Source organism: Diachasmimorpha longicaudata, chromosome 1 (genome assembly GCF_034640455.1).
Source record: "Diachasmimorpha longicaudata isolate KC_UGA_2023 chromosome 1, iyDiaLong2, whole genome shotgun sequence".
NCBI classification, from domain to species: domain Eukaryota; kingdom Metazoa; phylum Arthropoda; class Insecta; order Hymenoptera; family Braconidae; genus Diachasmimorpha; species Diachasmimorpha longicaudata.
The window spans coordinates 12,852,686-12,874,490 of NC_087225.1; the positions used below are offsets into that span (position 1 = coordinate 12,852,686).

The 21,805-nt window shown below is 38.6% G+C and overlaps 1 protein-coding gene and 1 long non-coding RNA gene across 13 annotated transcripts in view; one reads left to right on the plus strand and one right to left on the minus strand.

The window, feature by feature from the left end:
- The window catches only part of LOC135168056 (protein espinas-like), a 97,957-nt gene that overhangs the window by 26,629 nt on the left and 49,523 nt on the right, over positions 1-21,805 (minus strand). The gene's annotated exons all lie outside the window — the stretch shown is intronic.
- On the plus strand, positions 4,548-6,038 carry LOC135160008 (uncharacterized). 8 transcript variants are annotated; one of them, XR_010298487.1, is made up of 4 exons: positions 4,548-4,562; positions 4,653-5,163; positions 5,232-5,365; positions 5,707-6,038. It is a non-coding gene; the product is annotated as an uncharacterized LOC135160008 (long non-coding RNA). The 8 variants fall into 8 exon arrangements; XR_010298490.1 differs by having other exon boundaries at positions 4,767-5,163; XR_010298493.1 differs by having other exon boundaries at positions 4,796-5,163.

Genomic DNA, 21,805 nt, shown 5'->3' on the forward strand with positions numbered 1-21,805 from the left:
CCCGCTCCTCCCAATTTTTAATATCCTCCTCCAGCATCCCCTATCCGTTCAGAAATTCCATTACAACCGAGTGGGAGATGAGGTCAGTGCTGCTCCTCTCAGTTGCGATTAATTAACGAAGACATTTCCGTGGGTTTAGAGGTGGTGGATTAAAGGGTTATTTTCTGCGTTATTATCATCGTACAACATGAGAAAATTCCGAGGTATTAATAACGTTTTTGTTTGTATTTTAGACTGTCGTAAACATTCATAATCATGGCTTCACGTTATTCTGAAGAACTCACACGCGAGTCAATTAAAATTAACCACGTTTATTGACGACAATTATTTGAACTTGTTTGCTGTTATCGAAAAAACAAAATCTGCAGGAAGCCAAATATTTATCATAAAAATAAAAAAAAAACCTCGCATCATTAATTCCCACAGCTGCTCCCCGCAATGACATCCCACCTAATTTAATTATTTCTCCTCCGATTAAAAAAAAAACCTCCTAAAATATTTCCAACAAATACCTCCACCCAACCCTCGTAAAATTCCCGTTAATCCCTTCAATAAAAAAACCATAAGCCCGTCGCAAAAAAAATCCTAAAAACAGAGGGCAAAGACATGACTCCGTTCCTCTCAAACTCTTTCAACAACAATAAATCCATCTAGTCGGTTAGAGCAGAAGGGCTGGAATGTAAAGACTCTAAATCAAGATCTCGTGGACAGCAGCCCCTCTACCCACCTCCCTGTTCCCCCTCTTTTTTTCATCATCTACCAAAAGCGCAAAGTTCCCCGCACCTCCTTTGAACTCGCTACCGTCAACGCCGAGATATGATTTACTATTTCTGACAGGATTAATAATTTCCAGGCGCACACACCAGTGGTAGCAGATGTCGGGACATTTTCGCGCTAGTATTCCCTTCTCAGTGTCTGTTCTAACTGGGGTTATATTCCCTGTGAGTTTTCGGGTTGAGAGGGGGGCTGAGCCCCCCCCCCCGGCCTTCCCTCCCTGTAGACGATGGTACGGATCACACCGGTTGAAATGGTTTGGGTTAGAACGGCCTCACGGGGAAACGAAAAGCGGACGATGAGAAGACCTGATAATCAAGAAATTAGCATCAAGCCCGTGGGGAAGGGACAGGAGGAGGGAGATGAGGAGGGGCTTGAGCCTCCCAGTGAGGAATCAGAGGGGGAATGATGGGGGCCATGAGAAGTCATGGCTGTTACAGTTTACCAGATAATATTATCTTTTCCATGGGTTACCGATTATCCCGGCGATGAGATCAAACGTCGGGATAAACTTTTGAGTCAAGTTTACACGTAATCTCTTGTACTTTTGGAGATTAGTCAAGATTACTGTTATGGATGAGACAAGAGGTGAAATGAGGGAAGTTCGGTTGAAGAATTCAGAGGGATCGGAAGGAAGACAAGATGACACCAAGAAAAAAAATATTTCTCGGCGATAAGATTAATGTAATTGATAGATCAATAAAAAATTTCTGGAAAAATCATCTCGTATTTCGTAGTTTTTTGCTTCTACGGGAGCATTAATATCTCACCATATTCTCAAACATTTTCTACAAATTTTTCAACTTTTTTTTTCTTCAAGACAATAAAAATTAACATTATCTTTCTCAAGATAATAGCCTCCTTTTAACTTGAATTATCCCGAGTAATCGACGACGATGAGATGGCACATTTTGCTGATGGCCTAGGGAGAGAAAAGAAGGGGGGGAGAGCGGTTTAGAATCACCTCTTCCCCGTAAGCGTTTAAGAGGTAAAAATAAGTCAGAGAGGGAAGGGAAAAAGGTAGCAAGGCACAGTGCTCTGGAAAAGCTCCTAAACGAAAGCGTAACTGTAGTCTTCAGAGTGGTTTCTGCTTTCCCAACTTCTACCTCCCCCACCTACCGCCATTCACTATTTTTTTTCCATGTTACCACCAGCTTTTTTTTTTCAGGGTTGTGAGACTATCGCTTTTTTTACCCCGTCGGCTATATAACGTTATGAATGCATAAAAAGTACCGTAAACTCGAGGAGAGACGTTTCCCTTCGCGACGTTCACGCAAATCCAGACTGAATTTTTTTTTCTCCCTGGGATGAGCCAAGTGTGAGGGAAAACAGATTTTAGAAACTATTCTTCACTCAAGGATAGGAAGATCCGTTGGCTTTTTATTTCGTGAAGAGTATTAACTAATGGCCGCACCATGACTGTTACACGAAACCGGAATTAATATTTTTTTTGTTAATTATATAAATCATCATTGAGTGCCTCTACTTTGAAATAGAAGATAAAAAATCGATGGATTATTTCGTCATTCATTTTTTGTTGGAAAGAACTTGGGCATCAACGGAACAGTTTTCGGGGCATTATTCTTGGCAGAAGGTGAACAAGATTCATGTGTAAACGTGTCGTCGTTCGCTGATTGCACATGGTAATCGTATTCGTGTACGATGCTGCGTTCACACATGAATCTTACTCACGATACGTCGAGAACGTGCCTCTTGAAGGAGAAGAATTGGGAAAGAAAAATCATTAGGAGACGTGGGACGAACTGATCAGTGTTCGAAAACATGTGATCGATCTAAATTACTTCGCTGTCGTTAGTGATGCTGCCCGAGAAACGACAGGCATTACCTGGTGAAGCACACGGTTAGAAAATTACTCCTGAAATTTCAAGTAAAAAATCTTGACAATTTATCACTCTTACCCATGAAATTCTCATATTTTTTTCTTGCTATTGAAGAGTGGGCAATTTTCGGAGGGTATGGAACGACATTTTAAAATTAAAATAATTTTGATGGAATTTTTGGGCCGACTCTTGTCTCACACATTCACCACTTGAGGCGCTCCTCACGAAACGGCCCCTACAGCAACTCTGCGGGCCCCACTGCTACCCCCACCATGATCGTAGTAAGACCCCTATAATTGGAAGGGCCATAAACCTTTATGGGGTTCCTAATGCAAGTTTATGAGGTTAGTTCGAGCTACCTGGACTTTGCCCATGTCTGATCGACAGCACATCCAATCAAGCGGATTTCTCCTCAAAAAACGCACGAAACCCAAAGTGGCGAGTTGCATGAAATCGTTAAGGGAGTGGGAACGTAAAATACTCGAGTATCACCTAGACAAAACGATATTAAAAATAGTGCCAATCATAGGTCGTCAGTCTCACAAGCAGGTGCACAACAAAAACCAATGTCTGAACGTCACGAGCCTTATAAAGAAATTTTTCAAACTATAAAAATCATCGGAATAACTTGAAATTTGTTTCAATTTAAAACTTCAGATGTTTTACCCGATCGTCTGAACTGCAGAGGAATTTTCATTTTATGTCTGCAATTACATTGTTGTTAATTTATTTAATCACCTCAACATAACAATCTTTGTTTATATTTATTTAAATTCGCACCGTCACGATTATATCGACTTAAATAATTTGGCAGAAGACCATGTATTGAAAATAATATGAGAACTTTATAGATAATAGGGTTCAACCCCATATAATTTTCAAGTTGATAAATAATGTGATAAGAAAAATAGTAAAGGAAATTTTTTGCTTTTGTACACAAACCTAAGGCGAATATGTAAGGAAAATAAACCGTAACTAATTGTAATCAACCTGTTACATGTAATGAACCCTGATTAAAGAAATTTTCTTCGAAAAAAAAATCATCAATTACAAACGGCTAAGAAGCGGAACGAAAGCGCAAAGTCGGAGGATCATGCAGAAAATCACCTCGTGTTGGTGTCCCCGGAAGTCCACACGAGATTTATAAGTTATTATTTTTTCTCTGTCCTCGCTATAACGGCAAACAACGTTTTTAGTGTAATGAGGTGATAAAAGGTGTTGTATATAACACGCGTTGCAGAAGGATGGGAGTCAGGTGCTCAGTATTCGAGCGCCAATCTATTCAGAAATGGCGATGAAATTTTCAGGTTTTTTTCTATTTAATTTCTAATTTTCCTGGCTGGAATTTGTGAAGATTAGAAGGTATTTTCATTTAAATAATCCATTACCAGTGATTCTAACGTTTTGTCACTCCCGCTGCGGGGATGAACTGGGGTGCATTAAAAACGATGAAGTTTCGTAATTTATAAGTGAGAGAAAATTCGATAAAATTTCTTCAAACTTTCGCAGTTATTGGAAATATTTGATGGCGAAAAAAAAAATGTCAAAGTATTTTTTTTAGTTACTCCTTTATATTATATTCTGCATATACTCTTGGTATGCGATAAGTTAAGCTGTGGTGTTAAAAATGAAAATAAAACATTGTATTTTCTGGATGACTCAATTTTTACTGCGCAGGAATTTACGTCAACGTGAAATTTTACGTTTTTAGCAATCTATGATTCATGATCTGTCAGGTATTCGCGTTCTGGTGATAACTCGTTTTAAAACCAGAACACTTGCAGTTTAGATTATTCAAGTTTTACTGCTTTAAAATTTGAACACTAAGTCAACAACTCTAAAATTGTCACGCGCACAGAGAAATGAACACGTGGAGAAATATACCAGAAAAATGATTCATCTTTTGCACAAATTTTCTAATTGAATTCCGTAATCAGTGAGCGACCTGTGAGTTCCGTAATTTTTACTGATCATCTTTCTCCATGAATGTCAATTCTGTTCAAGATTTATAATGTAAAAAATTTTTCTATTTCTAAGGTAAACATTTTATCAACTGAAATCTTATTTCCCTTTTTTACAAAGGGAAGAGAAACTCGCCTCTTATTTTCAAGAAATTTACTCCCATTTTTTATTTACTGATAAAATGAAAAGACACTTTGAAATCAAGCAAATGGTAACAGATTCAAGGATCAACTATTCCTGAAGAGAGAGTATTCTTTGAATTTAAGATGGAGATGTTAGGACTCTCGAGCTGTTGAATAAAAATTTTTTTCGAAGGGAAAATTTCCATTCAATGAAAAGAAAAGAAAATATTTGTTCCCCCTACGTTCATCAATTTCGGAAAATCGTTTCGTTCCCACTCCTGGGAACCCCAGCAAACTACGTTTCTAATGGAATAGAGAGATATATAAGGGGTAGACAGGCGTCAGGTTTACAGTAGTACAGTGTCAAACCCTCAGTGTCTATTGGTCTCTTCAGAAAATCATAGAAATCGCGATGAAGTTTTCGGCATTCGTCATGCTAATCCTAGTTGTGCTGGGTTGCTTCCGTAAATATTGCAATTGAATTTTATTCAGATTGTCAATTATCAAAGGCGCTAATGCGATTGATTTTTAGATGTAGCTGAAATGCTTCCCCAACCTGGCGGCAAAGGTGGTAAAGGAGGTAAAGGTGGAAAAGGTGGAAAAGATTGTGGCAAAGGTGGAAAAGGGCGTTAAAATTGATAGGAATTTCAAATTGTCATCGACAAGGTACGCAAAGCTTTCACTATTTTAAAGATGCTCCACCCCAAAAAAACCCTAAACATTATCTATATTCTCTCAACGGAAATTGCATTTAAAGAAATTTAATTTACTTCTAACATTAATATGACACTTGTTCTTGAAATGAGAAAAATTGAAATTGAATTTCTGGAATGACAATTTTACGGTCAACAAAATTCTAATCAACATTCAAAATTTCATCAACCATTATGAATTTTGGAAAAATTTTAAATCGTTAAAATTTATGTCTGTGATTTGATAGAAATTTCTGCAAATTTTTATACCTGTTATCAATTGTTATCTCAACGAATAAATTCGCTATTTGTTAGTTTATAGCGTCAGATGCCGAATGTCACCTTCTAATACCATCATTTGACGAAAGAGGAAGTAAAACGAGGCCGACATTTGAGGTGATAAATTTTGTCGATGAACTTCCCAATTATTTTTCTTTAAAAAGCACTAACTTACACCAATTCTTCTCACTGCTTTCAAAATGTTAATTTGTAATCGCAACTCTACACTTATTAGTTGTCTTTAAAAAAATTAACCAATGAACTTCATTGGCTCTTCTGATTCTGTTCTGTTATATATTATTTTTTGTGAAACATGTTAATTCTGTTCAAGGATACATGTAAGAAATAAATAAGCTCTTATGACAAAATTTCGTCGAAGCATTAATCCTTTCAGGTACCTGATAACCTCCTAAAACCTTCCCCCTCAATACCTTCAACTTCCGTACATCAAATTTGTTTCGAACCAGAAGTTACAGTGAACTTCACTATATATAGTATTAAAATTACGTACATTGGTTTATCTGACATAAATTTAATTGACAGAATTAGTTTTTTCTCGGTGTGTTATTACCAGTCATTATTCCAAAAATTATTTTTTTCTCAGCGCATTCTTTCGTATAAATTTCGTTTATGATTTTTTGAGGGACCATTCACAACCAGAAATTACAACATTTATCAAATTACAAAAATTTCTTTCTAATTAGCGGAATCCCCGTCAAAGCCCCTCACTGGTCAAAAACGATCTGAACAACTTTCACTGTTAAAATTTTTTCTTGAAAGAAAAAATCAATAATTTCACCTAAAATTTCAACGTCATGAATCTGAATTCAATTTATGGATGAATAATAGAACAACTTCCTTGCGATATGAAATCAATTTCATTTCCCCTCCAAATCGATGAACTATAATCGTAAATAAGGGGGAGTATCGTATAGAGTCCGTTACGAAAGCGATTTAAAATCGTAATTGACCAGCAAAAGTGGAATGTTTTGGTGTCGATATCAGGAATAAAAATTAAATATTGCGTCAGTAAAAATATGAAAGGGCTTCCGACCTGTGCCGGAGTGCTGGGCTAACGAGGTTGTCCCCTGCTCTGTGGCTATTTAATCGCGGTTGGAGTAATTAACTGGCTGTGGAGTTTACCGAGACGGCAAGAAAGTTGGAGCAGGTGTCTGCAGAGTGCGCCAGGTATCGACACATCAACAACTCGGGGGATACCCGCTTTATAGATCAGAGCGACCGGTCACCTGATGGTAAACCACCTGCGGTTTTATCTACAGAAATCGGTGCAGTAGGTGGCGCCCCCTGCCGAAACGATCTTCGAACATCACCAGAGAAACACCTGATTGATGATTTTATTATCTTTGGAGAATTTTATATTCCATGAATCGCGACTTTCGAAAGGTCATTGACGTGAATCGATTATGAGTGGATCATTACAGAGACCGTAGAATTGCCAATTTAGATACCATATGACGATCTCTCTGAATAAATAACGATCCAGGTTATCATAATATAGGGATTTACATATGAAAAACAACTGTATAATATGAAATTACAGGTTTTTACCTGTTCTTCCGGATACGATAATTATTCCTAATCAGCTGAAGTGCTTTTTTCATTTATGAATACGACGAATTTATTTATTTATGGATTCTTATTTCTTTATATAACTTTATACTAGCTTTCTCGTTATATTCCACTGTAAAACAATTTAAATTTAGTGGAATAATTTACCTGACTCAAACAATTGTTGTTCCCTTAACACATAAAAATGAGAGGTCTAATAAAAAAAATCCAATAAATTAAATGATTTAGATTTTTTTTTTAATTCATACCGATTAATTGTTGTTTAGAATAATCTTCAGTTTCTGCTGTCTAATAAGAAATAGACTTCTGCATTTATTCAACTAATAATCCTGAATTTTTACACTTCACTACTCACTGAAAATTTACGCGACTGGTAACCAACCCGGTGCTCACCCCGAGGGCAATTAAAATCACTGGCACCAATCCCGTCATTTCTTCTCCGCATTTAATCCGGAAAATCTCATTAGAGCGATGGTTCAAGCCCTCAAGCCAGATCAACAGAATGAACAGCCGTAAAACGCCAAAGAGTCTTTTCTCATCAATTTAAACGAGAGTATCCTAGTTTTTGAATGGTAGAAGGGGGTCGAGAGGACTTGAGATAGAAATGGATGTACGTGTTTCTATGCTAATGCAAAATCCGAGTTTGTAACCAGACAAAAAAGCTCCCTCTCCCTCTACCCCCCTCCACTGCCCGACGGGCACAAGGACAATCTCGGGAACCGCTTCGAGAGTTTATCTATTTTCCTATCCCGCAGAAGTTGACGAGGCATCTCGTCAACGAAGATGGAGGAGCGGTTTACGGTGGCCCCGCCCTCCTCCCCAGGAAATTCAGGGACAAGTTGCCGATGTTATCTGGAAATTTAGGGATGTGCAATCCCCCTCTCTCAGCCACCAACAGGAAATTGAACAGAGTCGAGAGCAGCAGAAGGACGTAAATTCAGTTGTCCCCTTAGGTGAAGATCTTGAGGATTATTAACGGGGAAGTTTTTTTTCTGCGGCTGTGCAGTGGACGTGATTGATTGGATTTCTTATTCAATGGAGGGACATCAATTTTGTTTGAACTGGTTATGTCTGATGGCTTGTAGACATCTTCAGTATTATTTTTTCGTCATGGAAAGATGTAAATTTATCGGGAAAAATCCAACTGCTCGGAAAATGTTGCGATTTGTTCGAGTGGAATCATCAGTTAAATGATTATCGGTGATGAGAGGTACCATTCGATCAAGCATTTCGAGAGATAATCATTTAACGACATATGTATTATACATGGGGATGTGTGAGTAGTTTATGTTTTTTTTAAATATTTCGATTAATTTATCTTCATCCTAACAATTTAAATTTTTTTTTCGTCTCTCTCCCCGTCACTTTCCCGTCTTATCTCTTGTCCAAACGGTGGGTAAAGGTCTACGATAATATTTTACTCTACGTTTACCCAGCTACACCCCCTCTGATTTAGGTATCCACCCCCGGTATCATTGGACCTAGGGCTGTACCATTTTCGCGAAAACAAGCCGCCGGGCATGTTGGGTATGGGAGACCGTATGCCCATACCCTCCTTGTCTAGAAGGCCGCAGATAGTCACCCACAGATAAGCTAAATGCTTCTCTCCTATATTACACCTATTTGGGAAACACCGGATATACGTTCATGTTTCTACCTACGTTGTATATGTACAATCTTGCTGGATTTAATGCTAACCAGCCTCGAGGCAGACTCACTCTACTTCTTAACAGAGCTGAAACTTTGTTTATGGGATTTGGGAAATTGTGCAGAATAGTACAGCCCGGAGAAATTTTACTTAATCAGATGATTATCTGGAAGATGAGTAGTTCCACAAAAAATTGAGACTCTTGTTGTGCCTACTGGTGAGAGAAAAATCCCCCCTCTTCAGAATTTTTTTTTCTGAATATATAATTTGGACCAATTTTATATACTTTCCAAATGTATAAAGTGTATTTATTTGAAGCATGTATTTGTCTTTCTATTTTGAATAATCTATGCAAATTAAACTTTTTTAAAAATATGTTTGCCAGAATTTTTTTTGCTTCGTGTGCACTGATCTAAGGAATTTATTTATTGGCAACGAATGGTTTTCATCAAAGGTTCCTTCCATACTAGTTCCAAAGAATACCCCAAAAGGATTCCCTCCATATGCGATATTTCCCCAGAAAATAGAAAATTCATTACGTAATGGATCTGGAAAAAAAAATTCATTCTAAAAAAATCCAATTGTGTGTTTCAACCTCCGATATCATGCCACCGCAGTTTTTCCATCAACTCGACAAATGAAAAATCCCTCAAGCCCAGGACGATGAAAAACCCCTTCAACCAATCGGTTTTTCATTCAATCAATCAGCCCAAATAAATCCCGAAAAAAATCGACCGCTCGTAATTTCCAATCACCAATTCACAAAACCTCTTTCTCTCTCTCTCTCTCCCTGAAATCCCCAACTTTTAACATCATTTGACCTATGAGAAGCCCAGAAGCGAGCCAAGGGAATATCGAGAAGTAAATCGTAAAAGACGAAACGGGTTCGATTTACAGTCAGATAAGTGGGCGCCGAGTATTTCGATTGCCAGTGTACTTAGTGCAATTACATTGAGCCCAGTCATCGTCTCTGCACAGTTTATATACAACTAATTCAAGTGGCTCCGGTAAATGTATATTTCCAAAGCAATGACGATGATGAAGGAGGGCGTCATTGAGCGACGCAGATGCTCACAAGCGCTCACAAATGCTCACGAACACTCAGGAATTGCGTTTAGGGTCAAGATCTTTACGATCGCGGCTGAACATTCGCCTTGGATTAATTGGGGGGGAAGGGGGAGGGGGTCGTCTACTGCTCCTTCACCCCAGGATTTTCATCAGAACCCCGAGAATGTCCTCAGTATCATTGAACCAATCCCCTCTGAGCGTCGTCGCTCATTCTTAAGCGAGGATGAAGAGAATGAACTTTTTATTTCCTTTCAAGTGCCTTCTTACTCTCAGAATAAATGTTACACTCGTGCGCGTCATATTCGATAGTAAAAAAATATAAAAGGGAGTAGGTGAGACTGTACTCTTTCACGCCAGGCCTCCAACATGTGCGGACACGGTATGAAGCCCGGGGAGACCCCAATATCTCAAAGCTGAGAGGAAAAAACGGGGTCGTAAATACTAGCAGCTGCACATGATGGTAAAAATGGGAGAAAAAATAGGAGATATTGTTTATGTAGGGTCGGTGAGCTATTTTTATTAGACTCAACCGGGATTTCCTAGTTTTTGAATTATTGAATAATCGAGGAATGAGGAGAGTTGGTTATTAAATTAAATAATGCTTCCATTCGCAAGCAAAAGTCAGAAAAGCATCCGATTGAAAAAAAATGTGGTACGTTACCGTAGGTGACCCTCCGAATAATTAAATAAAATTATCTTTCCAATGTCTGGGACTTACCTGTAACAGAAATAAAAATAACAATTATTGAAAATAATTCATTGATACATTTGGTAATTTTTTTGTTTCTAATCTCAATTTTTTTATTTGAAAACAAAACGAGATCAGACACGTGGTATAATTAAATTGAAATTAATGGTATTCATTTGTTCAAGGACGAAAATCCTTGCAATTGGAGCCGTCACTCGATAAAAGACATGTCTCACGTCTGACATGTGGAGACAACCGAACTTTTTTTATTTCCCTTTTTATTCGTTCTTCCCAGGAATATTGGATCAAATTGGTCACCACGAGTCACAGTATGATATCTTCTCCCCGTTTTTTTTTCTATCGTTAGATTACGAGCGTGGAAAGCCCAGCGATAATAAAACTATCGCAGACCAAGCAGTGACTGTGCTGATCGCATACACACGACCCTGAATGGGATATATATATATATATAAATGGCTAGTGAGAATGGGGGGAGGTGTAGAAACGACTCCTCTTTTTTCTCTCGGACCGCCTGGACTCCCTTCCCCCCGACCGCCCCCCTCACCTACTCACCACCCTCAGCAGATTCAATCACGATCCCTTACTACCACCCCCTACTTTTTCCTATATCTTAACGTTTGGAAAACCAGACTTGGGTCCTAAACTCACGGCAAGAATACCAAGCAGTTAGAGCCCTTGATTTTCAGTCGTTTTCGCACCGGGTAACGGAAAAAAATACAAAAGTTTGTAATCGTGACGGGAATTATACCTATGAAAATAATCGAAAGAAATTGGTTCGATACGTGACCAAGTTTCCTTCGTCATTAGTTTCATTTTTCCTGGCGGAGGGAAAATTATCGCTTTTTTTCGTGCAATTCAATTGAATGAGAATTGTGAAGATAGGGGGGAAGGGGAATTCAATGGATCACTCAATAGCCAGAAAAATTTCCGGTTGAAAACACAATGTGACGACCTCTGTAATTTATGAACGTGGGAGACTTTGATTCGGACATTTCGATATTTGGAGAGAATTTATTGTTTTTCATACTTGTGGCATAACATTCATTTTTTTTGTTAGTATCCCTGTTATCGATAGATCGTATTTTATATTCAATCGTTGATCAGTTCCATATAACCTCATTCTCCTACTATTCAGGTCTAAGAAGTTTTCGACCACTTTCCCTCACATCGAAAACTTTTTGATGATTTCGGTCTCACTTGTATCAAGGAACTCCCCGCCCGAAAATTGACAAGAAAAAGAAGATTTTACAGCGAAAGATAAAACTTTTAAGAGGGAACTGCTAGAAGTTTTCAGAGTCACGAGACATTTTTTGGTGTAAAAAAATATTTCATGCATTGAAAGTCTATTACACATGTCTGAAAGCAAGTAATCCATTCAAGTGGACAATAACAATTATGAGTTACCTTTTTTTAACTCTAACTGAATGAATAATCAATACTATCATTCTACTTAATATTTAAAAAACCAAACCATCCATTTTACGATGGCTTTCGGGGAACGGGACGTTAAATCATTTTTTTCCGAATAACATTTTCATTTTTTCGGAGCCCGGAAAAATATAAAAAAAATTTATTCCATAGTAATATACCTTTCTCCTGCCATATTGAATACTGGGTATCATAAGTCAAAGGCGATAATGCAATATGCTGACGCCGAAAGAGTAAGTGTGTATAGGAGTGGCGCCCAGAGGGATGATATGGTTCACCGGTGGGTGTAGAATTCTCTATTAAATCTGGATTTGCCTCGATCGACTTTCCTACTCGAGTCTTGCCCATACATCAAACATTTTTTTTTTCCCTCCTCAATTTTTCTTCACTCCCTTTTTCCTCTCGCACCTCCTTTCTTCATCCACCATGAGTTCATTGAAGTGAAAAGGATGTAGAGACGCGTGGAGATGTACTCTACAGAGATGTAGAGTGGAAAGAGAGAATAATAAAGTGGAAATGGTAACATCGATATGCAGAGGAGTGTGGTACTCGGGCTTTTGCTCGAGAAGGAAAATTAATTCATAGGGATTCTACGGGGATACCGTGCGTTCTTGAATACAGAATCGTCCGCTGAATTGGATTTTCCTTTAATTAAGGTGTAGGTGGATTGTCAAGTCCATGATATTAATTGAGAGGATTTTTCCCTAGGATTTAAGCCGTTTTTTCACCTATTTTCGCGAACTCCAGGTGATTAATTAAGTGGGGAAATGGAACTGGCTGTATCGAGGGGAGAATCGATATATCGTAAGCCGTTACTACGACTGCACAGAGAAAAAAAATTCAATGAAAATTACGTCTAATCGTTTTAGTAATTTCGGAGCGAAATGTAATTAACGAAAATTTTACGACGCTATTACCGAATTTTTTTCAGGGCGTTCCGTAATTTTCATTGAATATTTCTCACCGCATAAGGTGACCTCCAATAGGATCAACTAAATATACCCTGAAAGGTCAGAATAAATAATTTTTAGGTGAGCGGAAATATCAGGATCTAGAGTGAAGAAAACAATGAAAATAAATTGCCAGACAAGATTGACTTGACTTGTTTGTGAATTTTTTTCCAATTATTTCTGTTCGAGTGAAAAGCCCACGAAGTTATCTGTGTCAAGAATATTTATCGAATATTCCTCTCCATGATAATATAGTCGATCAATTTAATAACTGAAAAAAATGGGCATTTGTCGATCACGTGAGCCTCTGTAAATTCGGAGGGGTCGTCACTTATGTTTTAACGCTATTATCGACCGGAAATTTACCTCGCTTTTATATTTTGTCAGCTAAAACTCCCTCCCCTTGCCTGTCAGGATATTCATATCATTCACTATCTCGTTCATCTTTTTTTATCACTTCCATACAGAATATTATTTAATTCACATGAAATAAGAAGTTAAACCCAGAATACTTCCGGGTTTGTTTGGGCGTCTGATAAAATCAAAAGTCACGTCCTATTTTCAAAAACACTCCGCATTCATCAACGTCAGTTGACCACGCCTGCCTTATACCAAAATAATTCCCCAGTGGTGTCCTTCCATGAATAATTATTCAGAACTGAATTTCTCGGTAATCTGCTTATCGCGCTCTAGATACTCTTTCTGGAATCGCGAAGGAGGGGTGAGGACATTTCTGGTATAATTCAAACCTCCGGATTTTCCAATCCAACCAACGATTTTTCATCGTCTCGTTTCCTCTACATTGTACTCAACCTGCACCTTCAGACGGTGCTTTTCGTCAATGGTGAAAAAAAAGGGAGTCCCTATCTGTTCTTAACGGTTCAAAGGATTCGAATTGTGTCGTGAAAAAAAATTATGGCAAGGGAAACGAATAGGAGGGGTGATGGATACATTTTTAATGAGCTCATTGGTCCAGATAAGGAAGAGAAGAATATGGATAAGTCGAATATTATCAGGAAAAAAGTTGAAATGTGGTGGTCAGTTAACGAATCACTTCTATAAGTGACATTACATTTGATTAGAAAAGTTTTCTGTTATAATAAATTGATGAAAGACGAGATGTGATGGACTAATTTATGACTTATTTTTCCTGGATGCCATAAAATTGTCTATTTTGTCAAGGAAGACAAGAATTGAATCAATTTATGTTGGAGATTTTTCTTCTCGAAGGAATATACTATTGGAATGCTCACCCGTTTGTCACCAATACGCTCTAATTGTAGAAAAAATTATCGAAGATCTCATCACGACTTTCATGAGCTATAAACAACGTCATCGGACATGTTCTGATAAAACTCGTTCTTTCCGAGTCCTATTCATTGGTCAAAGGAGTGCTTCAAAAATTTTTCGAGACCTATTCTTCATCATTTCTCTGGAATTGTCGAATTATCTTGGTAGTAAAGTATTTTACGACAAATGGTGAAAAGGTTTTTCGTATACACTTTAACGACCGCCGGACGTAATCCATTTGATTCACAAATTCCCGAGATCTTTCTCCCAAAATCGTTTAAATTCATTCATTTTCACGTCTCCGTTAACTTTCAATTATCTCCACGAGGGCTAATTTCACGAAACAATCATCAGAAGAACGTCACTTAAAATTCCCCGCAAATATACATGCCCAGCACTTTCTTTCAATCACCCTTATCACGCAGATAAACCCCCCCACTGATACAAAAGGTGAAACGTTTTAGCTTCTGTTAACGAGGCTTCTTAATCGCCGTAATAGTTGAACCTGCCGTTAACAGCGTCTAAATCCTTCCATCAGACCACGAGAAAAAAATCCTCCCGGAAACTTATCTATCGACTCTTCCACTCACTCGCCTTAAATTTTATCTATCAACTTAAAATTTTGTATCATTCACTCAGTCTATTCGAATATCATATCTCAAGCTGCTCACCAATGACTCTAATCTATCCATCCTCTTCCCCAACAATCACTAAAAATTCCAATGCTCCAACTCTCAATCCTCAATGCCATGTGCATTGCCCTCGAGGAATTCCACTCCTCCCAAATGTCTACCAAAAAGAAGACGAAGAAATGACCGTTGAAGAATGTTTTAATATCAGAGTAGAAGACTTTTAATATGCGAAAAGTTTGTCAGTGTGTCTTCCGTTGAGAGAGGCGCCTCCGGGCCACAGCGAAAACCCTATTTTTTCAGTCTCGTTTCTTTTTTATGCCTGGTGGGGTCGTCGAGGCTTTTGTCATCCACCGGGAATTTTGATAAAGGCAAAATGACAAAGTTCCAGGGGGGGGGGGGAGGGAAGAGGAGGAGAAGGAGGAAGAGGAGAAAAAAACGAGGAAGAAGATAGAGGAAATTAAAAGAGGATGAAGAAGATGTTTTATCTCCCACTTTCCTTCTACCAATGCAAAATCGACGAGCGTCAGGAGAGGCATATAATTGGTACTTTGGGATAGAAGGGCGAGGAGAGAGGGGGATGGTGGGTGAGTAGGTGTTCTGGGGGTGCTTACACGAGTAGAGGCGATGGGCTTAAATCCATGAGAAATCCAATAAGAGGCGCCAAGCAAAAGCCCTGGATAAACCAAGTTTCCCTTGGTGTCTGACCGCATAAGTTTTGATAGGACGCCGTCTACGGAATACTGAATTCCACGAGGTTTCCACAGCACAACGGGAACAAAGGAATGAGAAATTTTTGAAGGATGGAATGTAGAGCTGAGGGAGGATTAATCAAGTAAACCAACAGCAAATGCTTTTATTCCGTCATCTTCGGGGAAAACGGTTGTCTTTTTGTCTGGTTGGTTTTGTTGGTCTCTTGTTGGCAAGTTGTGGGGACAAACATGGCACTGTCATGTATTTTGATGGACGTAATGCGTGATGTGAGGGCCATTCGTGACATGAGGCTTAACTGGTCTCATATGCTTGGCTTTGATCAATGATAATTCCGTGGGACAAATTTTCAGGGATTTTGGGATTGACCTCTTGAAAAAGAGGAAGCCAGAGTAGAGACTGGCCGACATTGCGCCATTCTCGGGCCACTTTCCCATCACCCACCGGAAATTTAATTCCAGTACAAAAGTAAAAATAGTCAAATTTTTTTGCCGAAAACTTTTGTGTACAAGATAATATTTTTATTAAAAATAAAACTAAATTGTGAGATGATTTTTCTAATTTTTTAAATAATTTCCAATGTCTCCATGTCAAGATTTAAATATGTAAAACTTTAGTGTCAAATGGGACTCGACTAAAAGCACGGATATCCAACTAGAAGAGTGGAAAGGCATTTTACTGATAGAAGGAAAAATAGTCAAAGTACTCGGCTGTCCTCAACATCAAGGAAAACATGTCCTCAAACGGTTGGAAAAGCTCTCCACATCTCGGAAGCAGATTGCTGAAAAGGGGCTTTCCAAGTAGTTAACAGAATCGTAAATTTACCCGACTTTCCCCAGCACCACCGGTTTCATCTCAATACATAAATCAACTCCAAGCAACAGTAATACCAATGAAACAATATTTTTCGTATTGCCATCTATCTCCCGAGCTACTGAAAACATGATTAATACAATCATTTATCCCGTAAAAAGGACTCTCATGTATTCCACCCGGGCAAATTAATACGAGAATAAGCCAACAATATTTAATAGACCTCGTTAGGAGGATCCACAGTGGTCTCACCCTGGGCAAACAAGATAATATTCCAGCCACGTACGGCTGTTTTCAGCCCTCCGTTATAATTCCAACCAACGAGAATCACCCAACAAATACGATAATGATAATAAAGACGCCAAGTAATTCAGTATGTACCTGATGGTGGCATATTTGATCTGCGGACGATAGACATTCGTCATCTGCCATCTTGGACACTCGGAGAAGTACAGAACACCGGTCTGACGCATCTTTGTGTACTCCAAGCGTCAGAGAATGGAGAAACGACCGACATTCACGTCACAGCTCATCATTAAATCAACGAATGCACATTAAATAAACACTGATCAATCAAACAAACTATTTCTGGCTATTCTCGTCTACGTGTGTATTAATAAAAATTGATGAAAAAATTATTAAAATTAATTTTTTAGTTTATTTCCTTTGTGTTTGGATATTTTAACGATATTTTCAGTGTTCGAGGCAAACGAAACCGCGTCGTACGGAAGACTAGCGTTATAGTAAGGGGTACAACCCCTCGAAAAGCAACGAGAGAGCCCCCCATGTCAGACATAGGCCTGACACATACACATACAACCCCTGTGCTCAATAAAAAGAGGGAGGGGGCGGATCGGAGGGGGGGATCGGTTCTGCACGCTTCGACCAGTTGAGACTATGACTAAGAGCAGCAAAGGCACATGTGACACGAGGCAGAAACCGATCTACACTCAATGCCACGGCCGAGGGCTAACGCTTCCAGGGCTGGACGAGCTACGGGGAGGGGGTGGTTTGTCTGTAGTTGTAAAAGCCCTCAACCCTTGCCACGGTTAATTAGCGCAAGGGAGGGTGGAAGGATGGTGAGGATGATGCAAAGTGGAATTTTTTTTTTTTCAGATGGTGAGGATGAAGATAAATATTTGGAGAAATTGGCGGAAGAGGCGGTTCAGACTTTGAATTTTTTTTAGGTGGGGGAGACATCGATTGGAACAATTCAGTATATGGGGTGAGCTTTCCCTTAATTCGTGTAATTTTTTTTAGTATTTCACACGGATAATTTAGGGGAGTATGATAACTTTATCTAATCACTAGGGATTTTGTCACTTCGGTATTAGGGAGACAACTGTTTTTGATCGAGACAATTCCGCTTTCTGGGGAAATTAAAGGGTGGTGATAGAATGGAGTAGTTTTTCGTCCTTTCGGGAGAATAAAATTAATGTGATAATGAGGGGTTTCGGCAGGAAATGAGGAAAGCAATTTTGTGTTGAAAATTTCTTCATGAAGGCTTAAAAATGTCGCCGGATATTTTCTCCTGAAATCACTCGTTCTTGAGGTGATGAATAATTCAGTAGCAAAGTGGTAGGACGAGATAACTAAGCGTGATTTCAATTTAAAAATCGAGTTTTCAATGAATATCTTTGAAGTCGAGGGAGATGAATTTTTTTATCTGAACTTTTCCCAACTCCGGTTTTACTCTACAAGAGTGATATGGGCAGCAATTTTGACATCTATCTTCAACTATAAAATCTTTTTTTCATAACCATTAACTTATTCCAACTGGACTGATTAATTTTCTTAGTTTAATTGCATTTATGTGAATGACGACAAGGAGATAATAAAGGAGTACATAACATTTACCATAATTTTCCAAAATTAAAATTTCTCCTCGTCCAATAATTTGTTTGGGGCTTCGTTTAAATAAGTAAAATTTGTAATTGCTGGCATTTTCTCATGAAAATGAATGAGCAACCCCGTTGACGACCACTTTCTCCCATCCAAAAGCAATTTCGGGGCGTGACGCAGACTTTTCGGCAACTGCCAAATGCGTGCAGGGGTGAACAAAAAAAACTAACGGTCCCACCCCCATTGAGAGTATCGCCAAGACCGCAAATTTAATTTGGCGAGACACGAAAACTACCCACAAAAAAAGTTCATTCAACTCATCCTTCTTCTGACTTCTCAAATCCATTTTCTCAATTTCCCAAAAAAAAAACTGTTCTACCTCTCCTTTTCTTTCCCCCACCCTGGACAAATTCACCACCAGAGTATGAAAAATAAAAAAAACCGTTCGTCCCGGAGATATCGAATTTTTCGGTCCCTTAGTTAGAAAATCGAGGGGCCCACTACTGGACTTCGCTACGGGCTTCACTTTCTACCACTGAAATACCTTCACTAATAAAAAATATAATAATTTGATACAGTGTCAGTCAATGTAAAAACAACAAGCAGTGCCGCATGTTGATTCAAAAATATCCAGACGTGCACGTGCACCACCGGAAATCCCCTTATTTCTGTATCTCCAAAAGAAAAAAAAAATCACCTAGGAGATTATTCTCAAGTGCAGAATTTAAATTTATCACGACGAAGTTATTCTCTCTTCTCTCTGAAACCTCGCAAGCAACTTCTGTGTACTGTTAAACTCTGTCATTCCGGTGAAGAACAAGCAGCCTCTGAGCAAGAGAAACTACATGGATTTGTCACCCTGTGCATGAATGTAAATATTTGATCCTATTCCTCGTATTTTTTACGATCGAATCTGTACACAAGAGGGAGATGTATACGCGGGGACACCCTCTATTTTCGAATATTGCCAAGAGTGATCGAGTCACACGTTGCACACCTGGTCTCCCCTGTTTTCCAGGAACAAAAGGATCAGAGGAAGAGAGAACAAAAAGGAAAACCTATAAGAATAGGAAGTGGAGACGAGCTTCATGAGTTTCACTCACGCGCCGGGTTATCGATTTCTTCGTTATGCATGCGTTAATAATAATAAAAATGAAGTGAACGGAAATATACAGAACTACCATAACAACCGACGATTGAATTTTTGTCCTTATGAATTTTTTAAACATTTGCCCTGTCACTCGATTTTATTTGAATAAATTTGTAGTAGAACTGAAGTGCGATAATGGTCCTTTTTAGAAGAAAGTTATTACTTGAATCAAGAAAGTCATAATTTGAAAATTGATACAACAATCATGTGACAGAGAATAAATTTGGCAAGAAAATTGGACTTTGATTCGATTTATCAAATTTTGTTGAAAAATCTGTCATGAAAATTTCATGGAAGATTACGTTCCATTTTTAATTGGTTCTGTTTTTTAAATATTTTGTGTTCATATCAATGGGCGTTAGAAGAACGCATTCGGTGTCATAAACGTATTATTATAACACAGACAAGAGTTATTCCTCATGGGGACAGGGATAGGCGCGTGTACCCTCAGGATGCCACCAGGATAATCATTAGAATAAAGCGCTGGCGGTCTTCGCGCGTTTAATATTCATAACTCGGGCACGCACGGGACCTCGTCTAGTTCGGGGGTAGAACCGCACGCGAATTTTGATTAATTCGATGGGTAAGGGTGAACAGGTAGACGACGAAGAAACTCAAATTTTTCCTCATTTCTGGGTTTTCCCTGTTTCCGAGCCCGAATGAAAATGAAATTAGATGAAATGTCCCAGTTCTCGTTTGCAGAATTAACCAGGTAAAACAACATATATATTTAGTCAACAAAATATTTTTAACACTCTCAGAAGCTCAGACCTATCCCATCATTTTTGCATAACAGAAAATTTTTCTAGAAAATTCCGGAATTTTATCTGAATCTCACAGAAAAAATGACGATACCGTTACCTCAATTTTCCGAGTCAATTCTGTAATCGCTCAGTGAATTGTGATTTCCGTAATTTTGACTCGACATTTCTCGCGATTTAAAACTGTTGCTCAGCGGCAGAATTTTATACTTCCTTCAGTCTGACACAGTAGTGAAACCGGCATTTTTATTATGGACTAGAATTTTTTCTCTGCTGTATTTTGCAAATATCTCCGATACAAGTGGTTTTGGCAAAACATATGAAAGACCTTTCGATATCACCCGGAATTCCCAGTCACTAAAAAACTCATTCATATCTCCAAGTGATCACCACCTGACCGTCATCGCAACTCTCTTTTAAATTCCAAATTGTAAAATCAACCGAAATCGAGACAACCCCATTCTAAAAAAACTTCCTTATCCCCATAGCACCATAAATTGATCACTGAATCACCTGAACGAACGATAAAACTGTTATTTCATCGCATAGCCCAGCATTTCAGTGGAAAAAAAAAATTAGAACCCGCAGAATATTCCCATCGATTTCACTTCCTGGCTGGCAGTTCTTCCCTTTTCGTCGAATCTGGAAGCACTTGACATTGAAGAATGACATGATCGATAAGGGAAAGTAAATGTCACTATCGCACGGTGGAAAAATTCCGAAGCGTAGCGAAATGCTAGTATTAAAAGCCTTTAAGAATAAAAGCCCCTGGCTCGTAATTCACTACTGCTTTACCCAAAGAAGAGGTAAAACTACAAAAGGAGCCGAGAAGAGGTTGAGATAGCCAGTTGGTATACCGGCAAACATCGGGAGAAGTTGAAGTAAAAGACGTATCCGACGAGTCGACGGGCGTCCCAACGATTTGTCCAGCGCAGGAGACAAGATCCTAATGGGAAAGTAATCCGGCAACGAATAGTAGGAGGGAAGAAGTAGGTGGGAGATAAGACTGGAGACGATTCAAACGATTTTTTTTTTCAGCAGGAAAATAAAGAACGTGGGATTTAGTTAAACCTGATCTGCACCTTCAGTTGTGAAGCTGATCGCACTGATTGGGGTGGAGAATTCTTTTATGGGTTTTCTTTGTCGTTGGCATTCGAGTACAAGGGGAAGGGAATGACGCAAACATTTTCCTACTCGCGATACAAATATTGTTCAACATGCGCCTGTGAAGAGCTTTCTGTCCCTTAACATTTCATGTACATCAGCCGCGAAGAAACATTTTTGTCTGGGGAATCACCAGAGACTTTTGATAATTCGTCGTTTTGACGATTTCATAATATTTCTGATAATTACTTTCGTCCTGCTCGATGAGGTTTGCTGACGTTTTTGAGTGGAACTAATTATTTTCGATATCATATCCATCAGAAAATAAGCAAATAAAAGGATTTAAAGATAAATTAAAAATGATCTTCGCTATTTTATGAAAAATATCGCTGAATCAAAAAGTCGAGGAAGAAAAGCCCGTAAAACCTTTTTATAGGTAATA